The sequence below is a fragment of the Capricornis sumatraensis genome, chromosome 3 (assembly GCF_032405125.1).
Source record: "Capricornis sumatraensis isolate serow.1 chromosome 3, serow.2, whole genome shotgun sequence".
In the NCBI taxonomy this organism is placed as follows: Eukaryota; Metazoa; Chordata; class Mammalia; order Artiodactyla; family Bovidae; genus Capricornis; species Capricornis sumatraensis.
In genome coordinates, this window is record NC_091071.1 from 119,446,763 (window position 1) to 119,471,572 (window position 24,810).

Below are 24,810 nucleotides of genomic sequence, written 5' to 3' on the forward strand. Positions count from 1 at the left end.
GTTAGAACTAGACATGGAACAACAGACTGGTTGCAAATTGGGAAAGGAGTATGTCAAGGCTGTATATTATCACCCTGCTTATTTAACTTACATGCAGAGTACATCATGAGAAACACTGGGCTGGAAGAAGTACAAGCTGGAATCAAGATTCCTGGGAGAAATGTCAATAACCTCAGATATGTAGATGACACCACCCTTATGGCAGAAAGTGAAGAAGAACTAAAGAGACTCTCGATGAAAGTGAAAGAGAAGAGTGAAATTTAGCTTAAAGTGCAACATTCAGAAAACTAAGATCATGACATCTGGTCCCATCACTTCATGGCAAATAGATGGGGAAACAGTAGAAACTGTTTTATTTATAAAAATAAATAGTTTTATTTATAAAAATAAAGCTGACTTTATTTTGAGGGCTCCAAAATCACTGCAGATGGTGATTGCATCATTGAAATTAAAAGATGATTGCTCCTTGGAAGGAAAGTTATGACCAACCTAGACAGCATATTAAAAAGCAGAGACACTACTTGGTCAACAAAGTTCCATCTAGTCCAAGCTATGGTTTTTCCAGTGGTCATGTATGGATGTCAGAGTTGGACTATAAAGAAAGCTGAGCACCAAAGAACTGATACTTTTGAACTGTGATATTGGAGAAGACTCTTGAGAGTCCCTTGGACTGCAAGGAGATCCAACCAGTCCGTCATAAAGGAGATCAGTCCTGGGTGTTCATTGGAAGGACTGATGTTGAAGCTGAGACTCCAGTCTTCCACCTGATGTTAAGAGCTGACTCATTGGAAAAGACCCTGATGCTGGGAAAGACTGAAGGTAAGAAGAGAAGGGGATGAAAGAGCATGAGATGGTTGGAAGGCATCACCAACTCAATCGGCATGAGTTTGGGTGAACTCCAGGAGTTGGTAATGGACAGGGAGGCCTGTCATGCTGCTGTTCATGGGGTTGCAAAGAGTTGGAACACGACTGAGTGACTGAACTCAGCTGAACTGAACTACCACATGGGTCCTATGAACTTGGCAATTGCAGAAAAATTACAGACTTTTGAGGGAAATGTGTCTTCTATTGTTCTGTCCTTGATCTCACACATAACAAATAAGTGTATTAATAATCCTTGTAAGAGTCATATGAAATAATATATAAGGGTATATATTCATGTATTGCTAGGTGGATATAGATATGTATTTGGTATATACAAATATATAGAGAGAGAGGGAGAGAGAGAGAGAGCAAGATCCTCAGTCATGAGTGGCTCCATTAACCACTGTCAAATCTGGATGCCAATTTCACTTTCTCACCTGTTCTCACTCTCTTGACCCCTGGTACCCTCCAAACCTACACTTCAGATGAACTGAACAGCAAACAGCTCTTGAAAATGGGAAACTTTCTAGGTGTTCTGGTTTGGGTGTGGAATGGCTTTTAGCAGAAACAGGAGTCAGAGCAGAAGCAGTAGTGGTATTTATTCATAAACCTCTCCACAATCTCTGCTTCTCTTGATTCACTGATGCTCTAATCTTTAGATGAAGCTGTGATTTAGGTTTTCTTTTTATCAAATACGATTCTCAGCTAGAAGTTGTTCTGTTTTGTAAGGAAGTATTTGAAAACTTAAAGGCACATTATTGTTTGTCCCAAGGAGTGAAAAATGCCCCTGCCATTTGGTGAGCACAAGGCAGAGTTGCTAAAGGCATTGGAGTGTCCTGTACAAGGCAGAACTGCACATCCAGATTGTTGATGATATGCCATTGAAAATCCCAGAGGAATTGGGGAAGGCCATTCTACACAGTTACCAAGAGGAATATCAACAACCTCAGATGTGCAGATGATATTACTCTATTGGCAAAAAGTGAAGAGGAACTAAAGGGCCTCTTGAAGAGGGTGAAAAAGGAGCATGTAAAAGCTGGCCTGAAACACAACATTTAAATAAAAAAAAAAAAGTTAAGATCAGAGCATTTGGCCCCATTGTGCTAATTTGATTCAGTCTTCTCCAACTCTTTGTGACCCTATTGACTGTATCTTGGAGTCTCCTCTATCCATGAGATTCTTCAGGCAAGAATATTGGAGTGGGTTTTTATCACGCCCTTCTCTAGGGAATCTTCCCAACCCAGGGATCAAACCTGCATTTCCTACGTCTCCTACATTGGCAGGCAGATTCTTTACCGCTAGTGTCACCTGGGATTCAGTCCCATCACTTCATGGCAAATACAAGGGTAAAAAAATAGAAGCAATGACAGATTTTATTTTCTTGGGCTTCAATATACCTTCAGACCGTGACTGCACCCATGAAAATTAAAAGACACATGTTCATTGGAAGGGAAACTAGGACAACATAGACAGCATGTTAAAAAGCAGAAACATCACTTTGTTGACAAAGGTCTGTACAGTCAAAGCTCTGGTTTTTCCTGTAGTCATATATGGATGTGAGAGGTAGATCATAAAGAAGACTGAGTGCTGAAGAACTGACACTTTCCAATTGTGGTGGAGAAGATTCTTGAGTGTCACTCTAACTGCAAGGTCAAACCAGTCAATCCTAAAGGAAGTCAACCCTGAATATTCATTGGAAGGACTGTTGCTGAAGTTGAAGCTCCAATATTTTGATTACCTGATTCAAAAACCTGACTCATTGGAAAATACTCTAACTCTGGGAAAGATTGAAGGCAAAAGGAGAAGGGGGTGGCAGAGGATGAGATGGTTAGACAGCACCATGACTCAATGGACATGAATCTGAGCAAACTCCAGGAGCTAGTGGATGACAGAGGAACCTGGCATGCTGCAGTCCATGGGGTCACAAAGAGTCAGACATGACTCAGAAACTGAATAGCAAGGACAAGTGCTACACAGAATCACCAAAGTCTATTAGACCGTTCTAGGGCTAAGACATTCAAAACTGATTTATTCTGATATTCTTTAGCTCCTGAAAAACTGTAGATTTTCACAAATTGCCTGTAGAGTGAACAAGTGAATAAAGGGAAATTTGAATAATTTCCAGCCCCTTCATAGTGTCAGTGTCCCTGCTTTGTCCTCTGTAGGTATCAGGTGCTTAACCTTAAATATAATTATTTAGTAATTACCTCCAGCTATATATATAGCATTTTTAAAGATGATACAAAAAGTAATGGGCTTCCCAGGTGGCCTTAGTGGTAAAGAATTTTCCTGCCAATGCAGGAGACGTGGGTTCGCTCGCTCGGTTGGGAAGATCCCCTAGAGAAAGAAATGGCAACCCACTCTGATATTCTTGCCCGGGAAATCTCATAGACAGAGGAGCCTGGTGGAGCTACAGTCCATAAGGTTACACAAGAGTTGGATATGACTTAGTGACTAAAAAAAAACGATGACAAATAATCATGGCAGAAGTATGAATAAATACATAAATGCATTTCACATCCAAAGAAGATCTGTTTAAGAATGTATGTAGTTTGTACCTTATACTCAGAAATGTTTATTAAGTACTAATTCTGTGACAGGCTCTTTTTATAAGTGCCTGAGAAAATCAATGATAAAACAGACAGCATATGAGGTTGGTTTTTGTGCATGTTGTTTGAATCCTGGACTCCTTGATGAGCCAAAATTACTTCAAAATACTGGCAAAGCTTTACCACACAAAGAAATCTAATTATCCATATTTGAGGATACCTCACCTCTGTATGCCCCCAGCATCACTTAAATCCTCTTCTTACAGAAATTGACATTAAACTTTATTAACAGAACTTCATCACTAGATTTCTGCTGGTAAAATCCATCTCTCCATCTTTCTGTGCTAAGTCAATCCTCAGATATTTCAGACAGAGGGAGAATTGTAAGGTTTCTTTCATACCATGTGCCAGGGATGAGAGGAGAGCTAGACTTTGTTCCATCTTGTGTGACTGACTACTACTATGTTGAAGAAACTGTCACATTCGTGAGATCAGTGAATACTTAGTATCCTGTGAATGACCTAACTACACTGGATTTTGCTCAACAAACTTTTCAAAACTTTCCCTAGTTTTGAAAGGAATAGTTGACTTTAATTGACTAAAATTTCTGGATTAGTGGACTTTCAAGCTTTCTAGCCCCGTTTTCTGATATTGTCTTTAGAATGTAAAATTTGAAGTCAAACAGACTTGATTGTAAATTATAACTCTGATGTTGGCTTTGTTATTTTGGATGTACAACATGAGTCTATACTTTTTATGAAAAAATGAAAATAATGTCTCATAATTGAAAAGTGCTAGGCAGAGATTTCACTTTTGGGTTTCAAGCAATTCAAGACTTCACTGAAAACATAAACTTGTGTATCAGTCTCTCACATGTCCTTTTACTATTTTTTATTAAGATAAAATTAATATATAGCTTTATACAAGTTTCAGGTGTGCCACATTATAATTTGACATATATAGAGACTATAAAGTGGTCCTTTACTCTTAAGACTATGCTTGATTTGTGGAAATGACTAGGAAACTCTAAAATGCATCTGAGATACTCGAATGTGAAAGTTGGACCATGAAGAAGATTGAGCACTGAAGAATTGATGCTTTCAGATTGTGGTGCTGGAGAAGACTCTTGAGATTCTCTTGGACAATGAAGAGATCAAACTAGTTAATCCCAGAGGAAATCAACCCCAAATATTCATTGGAAGGACTGTTGTTGAAGCTGAATCTCCAATACTTTGGCCACATAATAGGAAGAGCCAATTCATTAGAAAAGAACCTGATGTCTGGAAAGATTGAGGGCAGGAGAAGATGGTGGCAGAGGATGAGATGGTTTGATAGCATCACCGACTCAAAGGACATGACTTTGAGCAAATTCCAGGAGATAGAGAATGACAGGAAAGTCTGGCATGTTGCAGTCTATGCTGTCACAGAGTTGGACACAACTTAGCAACTGAAAAACAACAGCAGAAAACTATATTAGGCTAAATTATGGAATAAGTCATGGAATAACTAAGAACCAAATCTCTTTCTATAAGATTGCTATGAAATAGTGTAATATCATTTTTTATATACCTTTAAAATATAAAATGGCCATAATTTTTTTAACTTTTCTTGAGTATTAGAAAACACCTTTAAATGAACACAATTGTTAAAGTACGCTCTTATCTGAGTTAACTACTCCTTCATGAGAAATATCAGTGACCGTAATTTCTTTAAAAAATAAAAAATAAAAAAAAAGAAAGTTTGCAGATATTCTGGACCCAGATTGGCCAAATTTGAAGCGTGATTCTGTTTACTACTAGCCCTATGATGCTGATAAATCATTAAAAATCCCTGTGTCTCAGTTTCCCTCTCTGCAAACTCGGTAACGACAGTAAGCAGCTACATCGCAGTGTGTTACAAGAGTTAAATATAGAATGTTTAGAAGAGTGTCTGACACATAGTGAATGCTCATGCTTATTGTTTTCTAAGGACACCTCAATTTGTGGTCTTACTCAAACGTTTCAGAATGACCCACAGATGCATCTTGGAAATCTACAACTGTCATTACCTTTGTTTGACCTGCTATGACCTAGTTTGGACTAGGTGCAAGTAATCTTCATCAAAAGTAAATAATATATGTCTTATTTGTGTGTTTTCAAGATCTAATGCAAGCATGTTATTTGAAGCACTTAACAGTTATTTATTCATAGGACACACATTAGAAAAGAAAAAAGTTAGAAAATAAATCTCCTCTTCCTTTCCATATTTTTCCATGAAACTGGCATGGCTTTATTTCTGAATGTTGGTCCATTTTTCTACTACTCATTTTTTACCATACCCAGTAGCAGATCTGAATCTAGTTTATTTAAAAAGTGAAGGAGAGTTTAGAAAATGGCTATGCTCCATAAAATGGCTGGATTGCTCTGAAGGACAGCTTGCACTCAGCTGTTTTCACAAGACATAGTTTCCTCTAACTACCTGCTCCCTTTCAGTCTTCTCTAACAACAAAAAGAGCAGAAAGCTGGACTGGGGGAAAAAAAATGGCAGGAACAGATGGGCAGCGATTCTTCTGGCAACAGATCTTGTTTTCACTATGTTTTTGCTTTGGTTGAATTTCATAGTTCAGGACCTAGAAGTTCTGGGGACAACTTTTTCATTTAAGTCATTAAAAATTTATATTGCAGAACTTCACCTTCTCATTCTGCCTGGTTTTAAGACTGATGAATGAGGTGTGCTGAGGGTAAAACTCTCTGATGAGCATATGTGGGTGTATATTCAAGCTCAGATTATGGAAGCTGTGTGATTGATTTCCACCAGAAGCTTATATGGTGGAGCAGTGGGTTGATTTGCTGGGATGGAGTCAAATAAAATATTTGTGATTTAAGTAGGCAGGCACGGTAAAGGAAGAAACTAATTTGGAGAGATTTAATCACTGTTAAGATTGAGTGAAAGAACAGAAATGATCAGATCTTTCACTGCCTTAGAGAATGTTTTAAGTCATGCTGCCTTTACTGCCTGTTTTGGGGAAAAATAAGAGTGGTTCCACTGGGTTAATTGACTATTTAGTATATCAGCTGCTAATCCCACTTCTTTCATTATCACTCTTTTTTTGTAAGTCCTGTATTAGAGGTCACTGAAGTGGACAAGATAGGCACTTGATGAAAACTGGAAAGGAGAATTTCAAGTGCGTTAGTGGTGACTGTTCTAGCTTGCAAATGTACAACCCTAATTTGAAATATTTGAAGCAAAAGATTTTCCCAGCTCAATGGTTCTGGGTTGGACGTCTTAATGTTTGTTCCTCTTGATCCAGTCATGGTTTTTTCTACCTGCTCTATTCTTGGGATGCTAACCCATATGAATTATATCTATGATATCCCTGTTCTTTGGCCTCTTGTTGGTCCTGGCAGGAGATCATACAGATGAGCAGAGTGAGGTTAGTATACTCTTCTTGCATCACCTGGTTTTGGCTATGGTTCTTTGTTACCTTAGATTTACTGTCATAAATCCTTCTCTACAGAATTTTCTTTCTGCCTTCTGGTAATTTTTTCCCTCTCCTTGCTCCTATAACCTTAGGAGAGGTGATCCATTCAGTTCAGTTGCTCAGTAGTGTCCAACTCTTTGCAACCCCATGTACTGCAGCATACCAGGCTACCGTGTCCATCACTAACTCCTGGAGCTTACTCAAACTCATGTTCATTGAGTTGGTGATGCCATGTAACCATCTCATCCTCTGTCATCCCCTTCTCTTCCTGCCTTCAATCTTCCCCAGCATCAGGGGCTTTCCAAATGAGTCAGTTCTTCCCATTAGGTAGCCATAGTATTGGTGCCTCAGCTTCAGCATCAGTCCTTCCAATGGGTATTCAGGATTGATCTCCTTTAAGATTGACTGGTTTGATCTCCTTGCAGTTCACAGGACGCTTAAGAGCATTCTCCAACACCAGTTCAAAAGCATCACTTCATTGGCAGTCAGCTTTCTTTATGGTCCAACTCTCACATCCATAGATGACTACTGGAAAAACCATAGCTTTGACTAGATGAACCTATGCCAGCAAAGTAATGTCCTGCTTTTTAGTATGCTGTCTAGGTTTGTCATAGCTTTTCTTCCAAGAAGCAAGTATCTTTTAATTTCATGACTGCAGCCAGCATCGACAGCAATTTTAGAGCCCAAGAAAATAAAATCTGTCACTGTTTCCCCTGTTTCCCCATCTATTTGCCATGAAGTGATGGGACTGGATGCCATGATCTTAGTTTTCTGAATGTTTAGTTTTAAGCCAGCTTTTTCACTCTCCTCTTTCACTTTCATCAAGAGGCTCTTTAGTTCCTCTTTGCTTTCTGCCATAATGGTGGCATCATCTGCATATATGAGGTTGTTGATATTTCTCCTGGTAATCTTGATTCAAGCTTGTGCTTCATCTAGCCTGGCATCTTTCACAATATACTATGCATATAAGTTAAAAAGGCAGGATGACAGTTTATAGCCTTGACGTACTCCTTTCCCGATTTGGTAGCAGTCCGTTGTTCCATGTCCAGTTTTAACTGTTGCTTCTTGACCTGCATACAGACTTCTCAGGAGGCAGGTAAGATGATACGGTATTACCATCTCTTTAAGAATTTTCCACAATTTGTTTTAATGCATACAGTCAAAAACTTTGGCATAGTTAATAAAACAGAAGTAGATGTTTTTCTGGAACTCTCTTGCTTTTTCAGTGATTCAGTGGTTGTTGTCAATTTGATCTCTGGTTGCTTTGCCTTTTCTAAATCCAGCTTGAACATCTGGAAGTTCTCGGTTCACGTACTATTGAAGCCTGGCTTGGAGAGGCGATGGCTCTCCATTATTACTCCCCGATGCCTTGTATTTCCCCGGCTCTAATAATTGTATATATCTCTTGATAAAATTATCCTCAGTTACCCAGCTTAAAGGAAGCATGTCTCACTGATCTCTTTGAATTTGGGTTAATCATCATCATCTTGATTGTTTTAAGTACTGTTAATCCTCAGTTCCAGGGTTACTTTTTTTCTACTTGAATTCAGTTTTCTTGGGATGGTGTTAGATGAAGCAGCTTATGTCATGACTATAGTCTGGTTATCATATCATTAACTTCCTCTACCTGGTGGTGTTTCAGTATCTACGACAGCTCACAGGATATTGCTCAGAATATTATATAGCTCCTGAGGAGGAATTAAGGGTGTTGGCTTTGTTTAATACCTAAATTTTGATTATTTTGTCTTGCCTGACCATTTTCCTTTGTTTTTGTGTTTTTGTGCTTCTCTGATTAAATTTATTCTTTAGAAATAGGGGAAGCCTTAGGAGGCTAAAGTTTTTCTGCAAACAAGAGATAGGCAGAGGACATGACAAGGGAGTGTCTTATCCCAGGAAGGCCCCATAGAGGTCCTGCTCAGTTACAGTCTCATCAGTCATATCTATTTATAAGAAATCAGAAGTCTTTCTGCATAGCCTCACTTTTGCCTATGTGGTTGGCCTGGCTTCTATGTCCCTGTTTTCTGTATCACAGCTTATTAGTATTACCTGTTCTCTCTGGACTGGGTCAAGTCCATACATTTCCTGATTATGTTTCATCTTAGTGTTCTCTCTGCTGAGATCTTAGTGTGCTTATTATCTGGGTTAGTAAATTGTTGCTAATAGTATGCTTTGAAATTTTTTACCTTTTTTATTTTCAAAACTAGATTTTTAGGCTTTTGAGTATAAAATGAATCATCTAGCATTAATACACTCACTATGCTAACATCTACACTGACACACTCTCATCCTCAACTCTTTCTATTTCCAAATGGAAACAACCTGAAGAAATTCCATAAGCTCTCATGAGCTTGACTGTGCTATCTTCCCAAGGGAATTTATCAAAGCTACACTCCAATGTGACTTCCACTGACCCCAGTGATCTTCAGCAATGGCAGATATAGGGAATCCCTGACTTCTCTCTACTTCTGAAATCTGAGAAGTCAGGTGGCTCAGATGAAACTTTGACCATGCAAGTTGACTTTCTAGAAGCCACCTGGAGGAGTTGGGTTACCCAACCTAAAAGTGTGGGGAATCAATCACTTGGGAGTGAACCTTGTCAGTTGAAACATAGGTATGCAGGACCCAGCAGATATATATTCTCTATCCTTGCTGTCTTTAAAGGACTGTTTCTAGTCCCGTGACTTCACAGGGCCTTTCTGGAGAGTGCACCATGGAATCAAGCAATGGTTTGTGTTCTCTCAAGACTGTGTACTCAAAAAATTTTGTGAACTGCTTTGTAGTCCTCTCTCTCTCTCTCTCTCTCTCTCTCTCTCTCTCTCTCTCCTGCTTCAAATCCCATTTTTCCTCCTCTTGCTACCCTGCGATTGCAGTCTTCAACCTGGATGACATGGCTCAAAGCTCTGTTTTCTAGGGATCATGCTCTGTGACTAATCTATTATCAATGTTTCTGAGACATGAAATGGAAGAACTAAAAGAAGTAACTTTAATAGGGAATCAACAGCATCACAGATTGTTTCAGGCATTTATAGAATTTCATGTTTACAATAGTATTCTAAGATATTATTGCCTTTCATAAATGAAGAAAATGAGTCTCAGAGTGTTAAAAGGATTTCCTCAAAGTACTATGATTTGTATCTCAAATTCACTAACCCTACTTCAAAGCAAATAATACTTTCATGATTGAAAAGATGAAATTTGCTCTTATTACTTGCATACCATCAAGGATGGGACTTGGGGCACATAGTTCTTACATTATTTCAATGAGATAGGAGATGCTCCCTGGATGAGTGTCTTTCCTAGAGAACCTTGGGGCAGCCTTGGCCACTTTATACAGCCTTATGTGATTAATTACCATTCAACAGTTGGGTAGGGTATCCTGACATTACCCTCATGTCTCTATAGGCCTCCAGAGTTTTGGCCATTCTCTTAAGCTGGCCAATCATTGGGTTTTACAGAAGATTTAGAGGCTTTGAATAATTAGGATATAATTGTATACAACTTAAGAGTCCTCTACTTTCTTTTTTTCCAGACAGTTAAAATTTTCTAAATCATCACAGGCACACTTAGCCTTTTATGAAAGATCTATTAGGAAGATAACTTCAAAGCTTTCTCAGTAGCTAATTCAGAGGCTAATAACCTTTCCAGTCAGTTTTCCCTGCAGTTGAAACTAAATTTCTATGACAAGAAAAACTCATTTCTCTTTGGCATCTTAGCTGAGACACAACATAAACCTGCAAAGCATTATAATAGATTATGAATTTCAAAAACACCAATAGTAATAGACTTATAATTTAATAATAAGACCAAGGAAAAAAAGTACTTGAAGCAATAGCTTGTGAAAAGCTGCTAATTGAAACTAGTGCCCCACAAGGCACTCACCAAAATGGGAAACATACAAGATTAAGTACCACAAGAGAAAGGAGAGAAAGAGAAGGAAAATATTTCTACAAATAACAAGAGTTCACATAACCACCATGCTTTAGGTCTGACACAGACTATGGAGGGCAAATAAGTTGTCCAGGGTCTCTCTGCTATGTAGATCAAGAAATAATATTAGAAAACACTATTCCTAGCAAACTAAGGTAAAGCACTTCCTAATGATTTCACTCAGCAGGCCATAACAAAGAACAACAAGAGACATCAGGTCAATAGGAAATTTGGCAACCTCTCACTTCTGTGACATATCCCACTCTAGTCGTGAGAGGGCCATGGCAGACACTGTCAGCTTCCATGGCAAAAGATATTTAATCTTTTTCCTTTGAAACAAAACCTTATTTTCAAGTATTGGGGAAAATCACACAATTTTCAAGTGACTATGTGTTCATGTCTAGCCCAAGAGGTAAATCTGGGTCCATCTAAGATAATCATGATTATTATATGTTCCACAACAGGATTTAGGATGGGCTTGGGGTGAAGTTTGGGTCAATAAGACAAAAAGTAAAGTCCCCAAGAAACACTCCTATCCCTCTTTAAAACTAGCTGAGGGAGACATTTTTTCCCTCATCTTGTCCTTGGACCTGGCTTCATAAAGCTGTGGTAACCTGGAAGAATAAGGGCCATCATACAGCCATACAAATGTAAAACCTGAAAACCATACCATTGACTTGAGTAGGCATGGTGAAAATCTGGAAATAGAAGACTTGCCAGTTCATGAATTAACTACACTGGGAACCACAGGACCTCCAGAAAAAGAGCTGCATTAAATGTTGAATCTCTGAAACATGGTTTTGGTGAGTAGACCCAGTGGAAAAATTAGCAATTTTTTTTTCCTTGCTTCCTTCCTCCCTCCCTCCCTTCCTTCTTGCCTGTCTTCTTTCTGTTCATCCTTTTATTGACAAGGAATTGGTAGAATAAAGAATGTAGATAATCAGCATCAGCTCATTCAATTCAAAATATGTTTTATAAGCAAGGGATAAGATAAAAACATGATGCAGAGAAAAGGGGGAAAAAAGTTAGACAGTGGTTGAGCAGTAGTGGAGGAGAAATAAGCATCTAAATGAAAAGCTTCCTTTATAAAGGATTCATATTTACTGACAAGGGAAGGATGAGAATCTTGGAAGAACACATAGACTTATACCCAATAAGATGGAAATATGATGAACTTATAAATTAATTTATTAGAAGAAAAAAAGATGGGGGAGAAAGTAAGTAAACTAGAAGTGATTGACCTTTGTCCTATTTCTCTCATTCAGTCATAAGCCAGGACAGAACTTCCTCTCTGTACATGGTAATAATAATGCATGTTCTAGTCACCCTCAAAATATCTTTAATATTAAAATAAAATAATGAGAAAATGCTTGGAAAAGCATAAAATAAATTATCATCATGGTAATAACATGAAAAAATACATTCCATTTACAGGATAACTAGTTTATCATATTTGACACATATTCTTGCAAAGAAATTATATGGATGACATTTTCAGATGAGAAGACTGAGGCTTAGAGAAATTCTTATTTGTCTAAGTGTACACAGGTAATCAATGAGAGAACTCTTCTAAGCTACAATTTCACATATATACAAACTAAAAAGTTATACCTCTTTCATCCCCTTCCCTTTCCATTTACACTGGGCTTGTCCTAAATTGCTGTCTGTAATTTCCATTTACAATAGGGTTGAGATCGACATTTTTACTGCAAAATATTCTTGATAAATTCAAGGGTGATTGACACAGTGGAGGTTAATCATAGCCAATAGGCACTTATTCCCTTATCACTACAGAGCACTGCCACAGTCTAACTTTCAAACACACTGGACACATTTCATGTTCAGCAAGAATAGAGTGGTCTTCTGGCTGAACACAGGTCTATAGGAGTCTAAGTCTTTTCGTTATTAATCTTATGATATGGAAAGTAGTTCATTTGTATGGAAATAGCTGAATTGGGATGATGTGTTCCTTGTTCAGAATGAAACACAGATTTCTGATTAAAAGCCAAATCATTCTTTGAAAAGGTCGAAATGATGACTTCAAATGAAACTATTTCAGCTCTATTTTCTGCGGGTCACTGATGAAATGCCCTGCCAAAATATGATCCAGTTATCCGGTGTTTCTATGTGATTGCAAATTTTAAATTCTTCTTCCACTCAAAAGTTTTGAAAGTAGATACACATTGAATGCCTACATACATTTTGAATGCACACATTTTGTGCTTTGTGAGAAAAAAATAAATTGTATGTTAAATTGTGACTGCAAACTATCAGTACTATAGACAAGGATTACATAAATCAGAGTCCTGGTGGCCATTATATACATTACTTTGTAAGGATGAGCATGCTATTTTATGATCCTGCATTTTTTCTCAAAACAGAGGGATGTACATACCTACAAAAATGAGTCTATATACCCTAAAAACATGTGCATAAGTTGTGCATGGAAAGAATACTCATAAAAGACCTGAAAAAAACCCAAATGTCCACCAACAATAAATGAAAAAATAAAGATGGGTCACACAGATATGATATGCAAATAAGTTACACCCAACAGAGGGCATATGGATGACTTTATTTCCATAAAATATAAGAATAGACAAATATTACCTATGGTGCTCTGGAACTTTCTTGCTTGAAGGCAGGAGGATAAGGGGATGAGAGAGGATGAGATGGTTGGATGATATCACCAACTTGATGGACATGAGTTTTAGCAAGCTCTGGGGGTTGGTGATGAACAGGGAAGCCTGGCATGCTGCAGTCACAGGGTCACAAAGAGTTGGACATGATTGAGCAACTGAACTGAACTGAACTGAACCTATGGTGTTAGAAGTTAAAAAGTATTTGGAGGTTTTTGAAAGATTAAATTACAGGAGTTACAAGAGAATGTGTGGGCTGCCAGAGATGCTCCCTTTTATCCATCTCTGTACTTCACATCTGTAAAAATTCATAACACTGTAAATTTAGGAATGTGCATATTACTATAGTAATTGGATACCTAATAAATAATTCAGAAATAATGGTTTCTCAATTCCACATTTAAAAGAAAGAATTGCACAGATGTTTTAGATCTTTTAAAAAGTGTATGAACGGGCAATTCTGAGTTGATTGGTTTGTTTCCCAGAACTAGTTCTGTAGTGGCTAGTAGAACCAGTTTCCAACTTCCTGTGAATTAGGATAGATAGCCAGCAGTCAATTTGAATTCAGATTTTAGGCAGATTTATAATAATGAGCTCTTCTTACATTTCATTCCAATAGTTGTCTTGTTAAAAGAAAATATATGTTCACAATCTCAAAATCCCTTTTATTAGAAAAATACTATCAAGGTTTTTTTGGTTCATATAAATCTCCTTTACTTTATCTAGAAAGGGTATTCTAATCTGCAATTGCATTCCAACAGTAATAATGATTATAATAAAACTATTTAAGTATAATTAATAAGTATAATTATCATTACATTCTGGGCTGCTTTTCTTAACTTTACATAAAGAAAAAAAACATGAAATCCTTTATGATTTCATTTATGAAAACACTGGCTTTTTGAACTTTATTTTGTATTCTTGGTGCCATGTACAGTGTACAGTTTACAAGGAAATCTATGAATCAAGTTCTGTTTCATAGGTTTGTTTTTTGTTTTTGTTTTTGTTTTGCATAGCTGGACTTTGAGGGATAAATTGGTTTTATTTAAGAAGCTATTTTTAAATTCCTATATTCCTTATATTTTTTCACCTATGTCCTTAACTACATTTTAATGATTTTGAGTTCCAGATAATGATTTATTCTCACAGACCAGAGAGATCCAATTTTAGTCAAATATTTTATTTGTTCACCTCTTATTGCATTGCCTTTTGATTTAGAAAAATTTTGTTTTTAAGGGCATTGACTCAATTATATAAGAACTATTCTAGTTGATCATGAACTTCCAGATGTTCAACTGGTTTTAGAAAAGGCAGAGGAACCAGAGATCAAATTGTGAACATCTGCTGGATCATGGAAAAAGCAAGAGAGTTCCAGAAAAACATCTATTTCTGCTTTATTGACTATGCCAAAGCCTTTGACTGTGTGGATCACAATTAACTGTGGACAATTCTGAAAGAGATGGGAATACCAGACCACCTGACTTGCTGCCGGGGTCCAGCCCCGGTGGATCCAGGGAATTCGAAGGTGGGGACGGCGTCGGCGTCCTTGGAAAAATACATATTTAATTACAGATATATAGAGAGATTAGAAACGGATAGTGTAGTAAGAAAATTAGTGGAGAAAAAGAGGCTAAATAACTTGGTTTACGTGGAATAGCAGCCATGCTCCAGATGGGAATTCAGCCAGAAAAACGAGGAGCAAGAAAGAACGACATGGAGGTATCAGTCTTTCTGGAAACTGATCCAATTTCTTTATTTTTGGGTTTGCTTATATACCTTTTGTTACATATAGGGATGAATACAGAGTCACGCGGGGGTCAGCAGTCCTGACCTTTATCAAAATCAGGTGCTTCACATAAAAAGATCTTAGGGATTTTACATCATTTGGCCATGAGACCTGCTGACATTTTATGATCCTGTCTTTCTGATAACCAAAAATCTTATTTTTCCAAGGATGTTTCTTCTTAAACCAGGCACCACCCTCCAAATAAAGTTGCATTCCTATAGGGTGAGGGTGTAGTGAGTTACAATCAAGAAAGGCATTTATTTAACCCAAGGTTAACATGATTAATCTTAAAGGTTAATGCTTATTTCTCCTATATGCTTAAAGGTTAATATTTATTTCTCCTATATGCTAGTTATATTCATTATAAGGACAGGGAATATGGAGATTTAGCAGCAAACATCAACCCAATAAATGAAAATCCTTTCACCAATGTTCCCCTTAAGATCTATTTAGTCTTAAGATAGTGATAAAGTTGCATTTTTACATAGCAAGGACACAGTGATTTATAACAAAGTACAGTGACCTATTACAAAAGAGAAAATTCATTAACTCAAAAAGTCTAGTATTGCTAACCTTAAAAACTACTATATTTCCTTTTCTATATTCCAAATACATTGATTAATATATTCCCAGGTGCCTAAGGATATGGAGGCCTGGTGGCAATCATTGACTCAACAATGAGAAAAGCCCTATGCTAATTAAGACTCTCAAAATACTCCAAAACTCTCGTGCTGTTTATGGTTCAGAGGTAGTAAATAGTCATGTGCGTAGTGGCAGGAGTATGGATAATCCTGTCAAACGAGCTAGTCTGTCAGCAGAGAAGTTTGACCTAAGACACCCTTGTCTCACCCAGGGAAGGGAATTAGCAGCAATTATTGACACAACAAATGAAAAACCCTTCACCAATATAATTCCTAACCAACCCACTATACTAATAATTTCCAGCTCCCCAAAAGAATTTGCCTTTAGTAAGTCTAAAACATCTCATGCCTCTCAGATTGGGAGGCTGTAAACAATCACATGTGGCTGGACGTACCTATACAGGTGGGCTAGATAACCTTCAGAGGAGTCCGTAAGCTGAAACACTCTTGTCACACCCAGGAATTTTTATTGCCTTGGAGCTGCACGTTTACTCCTTCTCCGAGAGAAACGGTTATGGGGGAGAGCATAAAACAGACTCTGGTTTTGGGGTAGATGCTCGGGAACAGGGGTTTCTTGAGGCTTGATCATGCCTTTACGTATGCCAAGCCTCCTTCCTCATGAACTTTGCCATGGGCGGAGTTCCTCACGCTGGCCCCCCGGCATATCCCCCTTCTTTGTTTTTTAAATTAATCAGGTGCATCTGAATGCTCTGCTGAAGAATCCTGACAACAAAAGGAAGAATGATTAAAAGAAGCAAAATTAAAGCACCAACAGCAACATAACTGAAGACATTAGACAGAATGTTTTTTCCAGAAATAAAGTTAGAGAAGGTGTGGAAAAAGTCATTAGCGGCTCCAGAGGCAGTAAAATCCAAACGAGACTGTTCCAAGGTCTGTATCTGATTATGAAGTTTCCCTTAGTCTAAACTAATATCTGAGCTATTCCAAATACCTAAAATATGATTTTTTAACATATTGGGCATTTGCACTTGTTGAGTCAATGATATTGCTGCCACAGTAACAGTAACAGTAATAGTTGTTGTTATTAAAGCTGAATTCCCTAAAATTAGTAAGCCCACTAACCATCCTGATCACATTAAATCTTAACAAGATGAGAGCATACATTGTTTACAAGACACTACATTAATTCCACCTGTGTAATTCATATGACCATTAAGTTTCCCAGAATCCTTAACAAAGAGAAAAACATAAGGAGAGGGTAGACAAGCTAAAATAGAATAAGTAGAATCATTTTTTCTGCTCAGAGTTTGCACTGCAGCAGCTGTCAGTCCCCCCAGGATCTCGATACTTATCTTGCCTCTCCTGCCAGCGGGCACCAGGTCGCCGCCCTCTCTCCCTCACTGAAGCAGCTTCAGGCTCAGCGGTGCACTGGGCCCCAGCAGCCAGGCTGGTCCCGCCCATCGCTCCTGGTGTGCGGCTGTTCATGCGGCGGCAGCGGCGGCAGCGGCGGCAGGGGCAGAGGAGTGCCCTTCGAAGCAGTGGGGGATCAGTCAGTCCGAGATCCAAATCTAAGAATCTGTGTCCTGTTGAAAAATACAAGCAAACCCTTGACCGCTATGGGTCGGGACCTTTCCATTGTCCGGAGAGGAGATCCTTCCACTTTACCAATGGCTTTGCATTTTGTATTACAAAGAGAGCATGTTGTAAAATCTGATGGGGAGACCTATACTTAAGCCTGCCTCTTGAGAAACCTGTATGCAGGTCAGGAAGCAACAGTTAGAACTGGACGTGGACCAATAGACTGGTTCCAAATCTGGAAATGAGTATGTCAAGGCTGTATATTGTCACCCTGCTTATTTAAGTTATATGGAAAGTACATCAGGAGAAATGCTGGGTTGGAAGAAGTACAAGCTGGAATCAAGATTGCCGGGAGAAATATCAATAACCTCAGATATGCAGATGACACCACCCTTATGGCAGAAAGTTAGGAAGAACTAAAGAGCCTCTTGATGAAAGTGAAAGAGGAGAGTAAAAAGTTGGCTTAAAACTCAACATTCAGAAAACGAAGATCATGGCATCTGGTCCCATCACTTCATGGCAAATAGATGGGGAAACAGTGGAAACAGTGGCAGATTTTACTTTTTCGGGCTCCAAGATCACTTCAGATGGTGACTGCAGCCATGAAACTAGAAGACTCTTTGGAAGAAAAGCTATGACCAATCTAGACAGCGTATTAAAAAGCAGAGACATTACTTTGTCAACAAAGGTCCGTCTAGTCAAGGCTATGGTTTTTCCAGTGGTCATGTATGGATGTGAGAGTTGGACTATAAAGAAAGCTGAGTGCAGAAGAATTGATGCTTTTGAACTGTGGTGTTGGAGAAGACTCTTGAGAGTCCCTTGGACTGCATGGAGATCCAACCAGTCCATCCTAAAGGAGATCAGTCCTGGGTATTCATTGGAAGGACCTATATTGAAGCTGAAACTCCAATACTTTGGCCACCTGATGCAAAGAGGTGACCCATTTGAAAAGACCCTGATGCTGGGAAAGATTGAGGGCAGGAGGAGAAGGGGCTGACAGACAATGAGATGGTTGGATGGCATCACCAATTCAATGGACATGAGTTTGGGTTAACTCTGGAAGTTGGTGATGGACAGGGAGGTCTGGTGTGATGTGATTCATGGGGTCACAAAGAGTCAGACACAACTGAATAACTGAACTGAACTGAACTCATTCTAGTTTAGTTAGCTTACTTGACTGGAGTATATAGTAATAAAGTCAAGTTTTGAGTTTTCATATCTGAAAGGAAAATAGGCTTTGCCCTTTACCCATAAGTCAGATGAGCTGTTCTGTAAATGCCTTTCATGGGCCCAGGGACCTGAGTATCTGGGATCTTTCACCTTTAAGTGAATGAGTGAATAGATGGGTAGATGACAGATACACAAAATTAAACCATTTTCTCAGTTGATAATTTGCTTACCTGTAAATATCTGATTTTTCAGAATTTTAATAGTGTTAATAACATGTTATGCCTTGAAATATGTATTTTACACTCTTCTACATATTTTGAACTAAGGCTCAAATTAAGAGCCTAAAATAAGGCAGACACTTTTCACTGAGCTTAACATGTCGGAATAAATATGGCAAGTCAAATACTCAGGTAATTCATAGCTGGGTGGGGGGGGGCGGGGGGAGGGGGGGCTGTGTATGAAGATACTTTAATCAAGAATTAACATTTAGAAAGTGAAGAGATAGTGAAGTTACTCAGTCGTGTCTGATTCTTTGTGACCCCATGGATTGTAGCCTATCAGGCTTATCAGTCCATGAGATTTTCCAGGCAAGAGTACTGGAATGGGTTGCCATTTCCTTCTCCAGGGGATCTTCCTAACCCAGGAATCGAATCTGGGTCTCTCACATTGTAGGCAGATGCTTTAACCTCTAAGCCACCAAGGAAGCCCATTTAGAGTATACTGGAAAAAAACTGATATGCAAGAAGAGATTACAGAAAGAAGAAAGTGAGTAACTTTATATGAATACTTATGGGTAAATGTGGAAATCAGAGGAAGCTTTTGGAGAAAATCAAAAAGTATCTATGATAGAAGACCTTTCCAGTTTTCTACTTTCCTCTCACCCTTCTGTTTTCTTTCTATCCTAGTGGAATAAGCATCTTCTTATATCCTTCCCACATTTGAAAAATTTGCCTCTTCCTTTAGGGTATGCATGTGGCCTCCTTCTACATCCATCCTCTTACTTCACATACGTTACGCTTTCTCTTCACCCAGAAACTTCTCAGTTTTCTCAAAAAATTGAAGCAACAACTATAGTGAAACATTTCTTAATTTCCATCTTTGACTCTATTCTTTGTCCTATTTAATTCCTTCTTTACTTGAGAAGTTGAAATTACCCTGTCCACTCAGTTTCTATGTCTTCCTCTTCCCTTTACTTACTAGTCCGCTGTGGAACAGATGCTGCTTTTACTAAAAATCACCCAATAAATTCCATTTTCAAAATATTTTGAAATATCTCTGCACTTTCTGGACCTCTCTAGTGCTTTGCTGTCCCTCTTTCTTAAAAGAGTCCCTTCCTTTAATTTTTGTGTTAAAACATCTCCTGGACTTTCTTCTATGTCACAGAGAAATTTCTCTCATTATCTTCTAATGGTTTTCTTTTTGTTTCTTCCTAAGCATGAGTAAGTGGGGATGGCAATGGCAACCTACTCCAGTACTCTCGCCAGGAAAATCCCATGGACGGGGAGCCTGGTAGGCTGCAGTCCATGGGGTTGCTAAAAGTCAGACATGACTGAGCGACTTCACTTTCACTTTTCCTTTCATGCACTGGAGAAGGAAATGGCAACCCACTCCAGTGTTCTTGCCTGGAGAATCCCAGGGACTGGGGAGCCTGGTGGGCTGCCGTCTATGGGGCTGCACAGAGTTGGACACGACTGAAGCAACTTAGCAGCAGCAGCAGCAAGCATGAGTAAGACACTTTGATTCTAACCCTCCTCAATCTACATATTCTTAACTTAAATGACTATCCTTATGATTTCCCAAAGCTTTTCTTCAACATAAGCCTTATTGTTGATTTCAGACTGAACTTTGGAAAATGTTTTTGAAATCCACATACAAGCACACACACATTTGATGGAGGGATGTTAAATCCAAATTTTAAATGATAAAGAGTTGGCAAATGGAACAAAGATACAGATATACATATACTTATTAATATACATATACTTATATGGATATATATATAAGTATATACATATACTTATAAATGCAGTATAGGTAACAGAAATAGAATGTGGAAAACAAATATTTTGGGATGAAGAACAACTTTGATTGTCAGCATTAAAAAAATTAGGGACAAGGAAATAAAAAAGTCAGAAAGATAAAGAGAATAAAATTATAATAAAAGCAAAGCAATACAAAACAAAATGTGTATAGCATCCTGATGAATTTGTTTTTTTTTTTTTTTATCTTGCAGTGGGCTCAGCATGTGAAGGCAAATTTTGGGAAAAAGTAAGTTTAATCTGCTCTGGTTGTTATGTGGACCACGAGGTAAGGTGTGTAACAGATGGAAATAAAACGAATGTGAGGGAGCCCAGGAATGACTGGAAGGTGCTGTTGCCTCTGATGCTGTCACTCTGTGTCCACCAATCTTCCCCATCAAGACTATGCATTGTCTTCTGTCTTTTATATCTCTTCATCTTAGGCTCAAAGAAATGCTCTCCAAACTTTTGAGTAGCATACCTGGTCAGTAAAGCAAACCAAGAAACAAAATTTTAGAGGACTTCCAATAGAGTCATAGTCATTTGTATATTATATGCATGTCCTATTTTCCTCATATGAAATAAACCTTATAAAACATGCACAAGATAATTTTTTAAATTATAAAGTTGAAATCAAATGTTTTGAAATGTTTAATGTCTTTAAGTTCAAAAATCCTTTCAGCTTGAGTGGATGTGTGTTTATATACATTGTATTCACATATATATGAAGCATACATATGTGTGATTTCTTTTGCTTATTTTTAAAACATTAGTAACATTTTTCATACAACATTTCAAAGACTTGATTTGAAGTTTAATTTATATGAATACTGTTTTTAATGATTGTCATACATTAAAAAAAAAACCTTCACCAAGGAACAACTTATACATTCTTTACTTAGGTAAACTTCTTGTTAATAACAGTGACTATGGATTTGTATCCATATTTCAAGTAGATTTTATGACTTTAATATTTTTGCTGATCTTATTGCTATATCTGATTACATCCTCATTTTTTTAACCTCTGTGTTTCAAGTGAAGAAAATGTCAGTTCTGCTAAGTATTTTGTTGTTGGTTTAGCTTGTCGGTTTAGACCATTACTATAATCCTTATAGTTTCCTGGCAGGTATCTCTTGAAATTACAGTATATTTTTTAAGTTATTTTTGTTGAAATTAGATTGCATACTTTGCAAATTCTTTTAACCACACAAAGCTGCAATAAAGTTGAAATATACTATAAATAAATACATGAATGAAGACACCATTCTAAACCCTTTCGACCTTCTGAACAATAGACCCCAGAAAAAAGGAGGAGCTTTAAAGTATAATTACAAAAATTTCAAAAATTATTCTATAAATACAGAATAAACTCCTGTCAAATATGTTATTTAATTCATTAATTAGTGACATAAAGAGTTAAAAAGGGAATGGTAGTTCAAAGACTAGTTAAGGAACTGAGTACTTACAGGCAATATAGTAAGAAATGTTAGAATAAGATAAGATCTTTTTGTTACCTATCGTATAGGACAAGAAACCATATCTCTTAGGGTAACCTTCTGTGCCTTGCATTTGCATTTCTACGAGCAAAAGTTGATGAATGAAAGTGCAGTTGCATTACGTCTGGCACATTTAATTAAAAAAAATAATAGTGATTTGAACAAAGTACATTTCAGTAAATGGTAATTCTTAGGTGTACTTGTACCTATGGTTGATCAACTTTAGTCCAATTTCTAAGTTATAAATTGTTTTCCTTAACACTTGCAATGTGTTGTTTTCAACACTGTTCATAATAAGGATAAAATGCACGAACAAAGCCAAAATAATCTAAGAGACCAAGGCACAGTTTGGCACAATCAAAACCACTAATGATCAGTGTTCTATTTCCCTCAGGGCTGTTATCTGAAACAGCATGATCACAAAAGATATTCTATAGCACGTATTATTGAGATGAACAGAGAAAGAAATGCAATGTGAGACATTTTACTATATCAGTCATAAGTTTAACTGAGAGTAAAGAACTCTCTTAGGTACAGAAATATAAGGACAAAGGACAAAAAATTTTCCTAACTCCCTGAAAGATAATGCAGGAAGTGCAGAGAAGAAAAAGTGAGGCAATGTCCAGAATTCTGTTTTACAGATTTCTGTTGTTTTATCAACAATTTAATATGAACTGACTTTGTCTTTGTTTAGAAATCAGATCTTAATCTGTATTCTTATGAATTTATTTATATTGGGGAGAGAAAGAGACAGAGAGAGTAATGCAATGAGTTACAGAGTTAACGTCATAGAAGTGTATAAGAACAGAACAGAATATGGATAAATCTTCCTGGGCACATGTTAGGAGAGGATTCATAGCTGAGGGGACACTTAAGCTCTAAATCTTAAAAGATTACAAAACATTTTCCAGGTAGACAAGGTGGAGAAAGGCAGGCCAATTGGACTTGGCAGTGTAGACAGTAGTGGAACTATAAAGAGTATTATGAGCTTGGAGAGATGAATGTGGTTTTTGGTGTGAGATGGATTGTGAGGAAAAAGTCTGGAGATCACAGAGGGCAGAATAATGAATCTTCTAGATCATACAAACTAGTTCGTATGTCATCAATGACAAACCTCCCCTACACATGGCAGGTCATGGTCAGGAAGAATGGAAAAGCAAAACCATCTACTTCCATCAGAATCACTGGTAAATTTCCATTATAATAATGAAAATAATGCCCTGATTCACCTTTGAGGTATAGGTTCCTGCCAATGCTATTAGCTTGGCCCCTTCTACTTTCCTGTCAATTGTTATTAGTAATGATCTCCATTATTGCTATAAGCTAATCAGCATGTTATAAACTGAACTCAACATTTGTTTATTTTATGCTCTTAATAGAGCTTACTTGGTAGCTCAGGTGGTAAAGAATCTGATTTCAATGCAGGAGACCAGAGTTTGATCCCTGAGTTGGGAAGATCCCCTGCGTGCTCAGAATAAGAATGGGTTAACCAAATGGACAATAGTAATTTAGCTAACAGCAAAATCACTTTAAAGAAGCCGGGATGAAGGGCAAGCAAATGACAAGTAAAGCTTTAATAGTCAAAGAGCCAGCTGCTTCTCTAAGGACTGACCAAGAGAGGTGAGAACCTTGTTGTGAGTGGATACATCAGACCTTTAGAACCTGAAGCAGGCAAATGTCTTAAATATATATCCATTAGCTTTTGTGCGAAAGCCTCTGTTAGCCTTGCACCTTTGAGTTATTGAATATAATGTGACTTCTCAACTCTTTCTCCACATGAAGAGAGACACAGCTGCTGCTGCTGCTAAAGTCGTGTCAAACTCTGTGTGACCCCATAGACGGCAGCCCACCAGGCTCCCCCGTCCCTGGGATTCTCCAGGCAAGAACACTGGAGTGCGTTGCCATTTCCTTCTCCAATGCATGAAAGTGAAAAGTGAAAGTGGAGTCGCTCAGTCATGTTCAACTCTTAGCAACCCCATGGACTGCAGCCTACCAGGCACCTCCATCCATGGGAGTTTCCAGGCAAGAGTACTGGAGTGGGGTGTCACTGCCTTCTCCAGCGAGAGAAACTATGAGCCCCCATATATTGTTAAATTTCCAAACAGCTATGTTTCTCATATAAAGTGACAAAACTGGTAGTGTAAGCTTAAATCTTGGCTACTAAGTATCTACCATTGTGAAACTGATTTTTATCTTGCTATATTAACATGACCAAATATTTCTGCTTGTTAGTGAAGACTATTCTTAGTAAATGAACCACATGAATTTTGTGATGGCAGGCTTACCTCAAAGCCTGTGTACATGTTTTCTTTTCCATTTCAGGAACAATTGTATCTGTGTTCATTATTTTACATGATTAATAGAAGGACAAGTGTATATTGAAAAGTAACAAAGAGCTGAAGTATTATTTCCACTGATTTTCAAATTTTAAAATATTATAATTTACATATTGCATCTAAGCCACTATTATTTGTGGTAATCCAAGGACAAAAGAGCAGATAAAACCAAGGAGATTCTTGGAATGCAGGTATCGAAAAACCAGACCCTTATCATCCTATGTTGTAATTACATTACATTATATTGCAATAATGTTGTAATGTAATTAAGGTTGTAACTATTAATGGATTTCATGTCCTCCTGAGGAGTATAACCTGTCTCCTCTTCTACCCCATAGGGAGAAGGTATTTGCCTTACTCTTCCCACTACCCAGTATACATGCTT

The 24,810-nt window shown here is 37.7% G+C and overlaps 1 pseudogene; it reads left to right on the forward strand.

The window, feature by feature from the left end:
* LOC138076305 (immunoglobulin superfamily DCC subclass member 3 pseudogene) overlaps positions 1-17,560 on the forward strand; it is a 47,557-nt pseudogene extending 29,997 nt beyond the window's left edge.
* Positions 17,561-24,810: the final 7,250 nt, after the last annotated feature.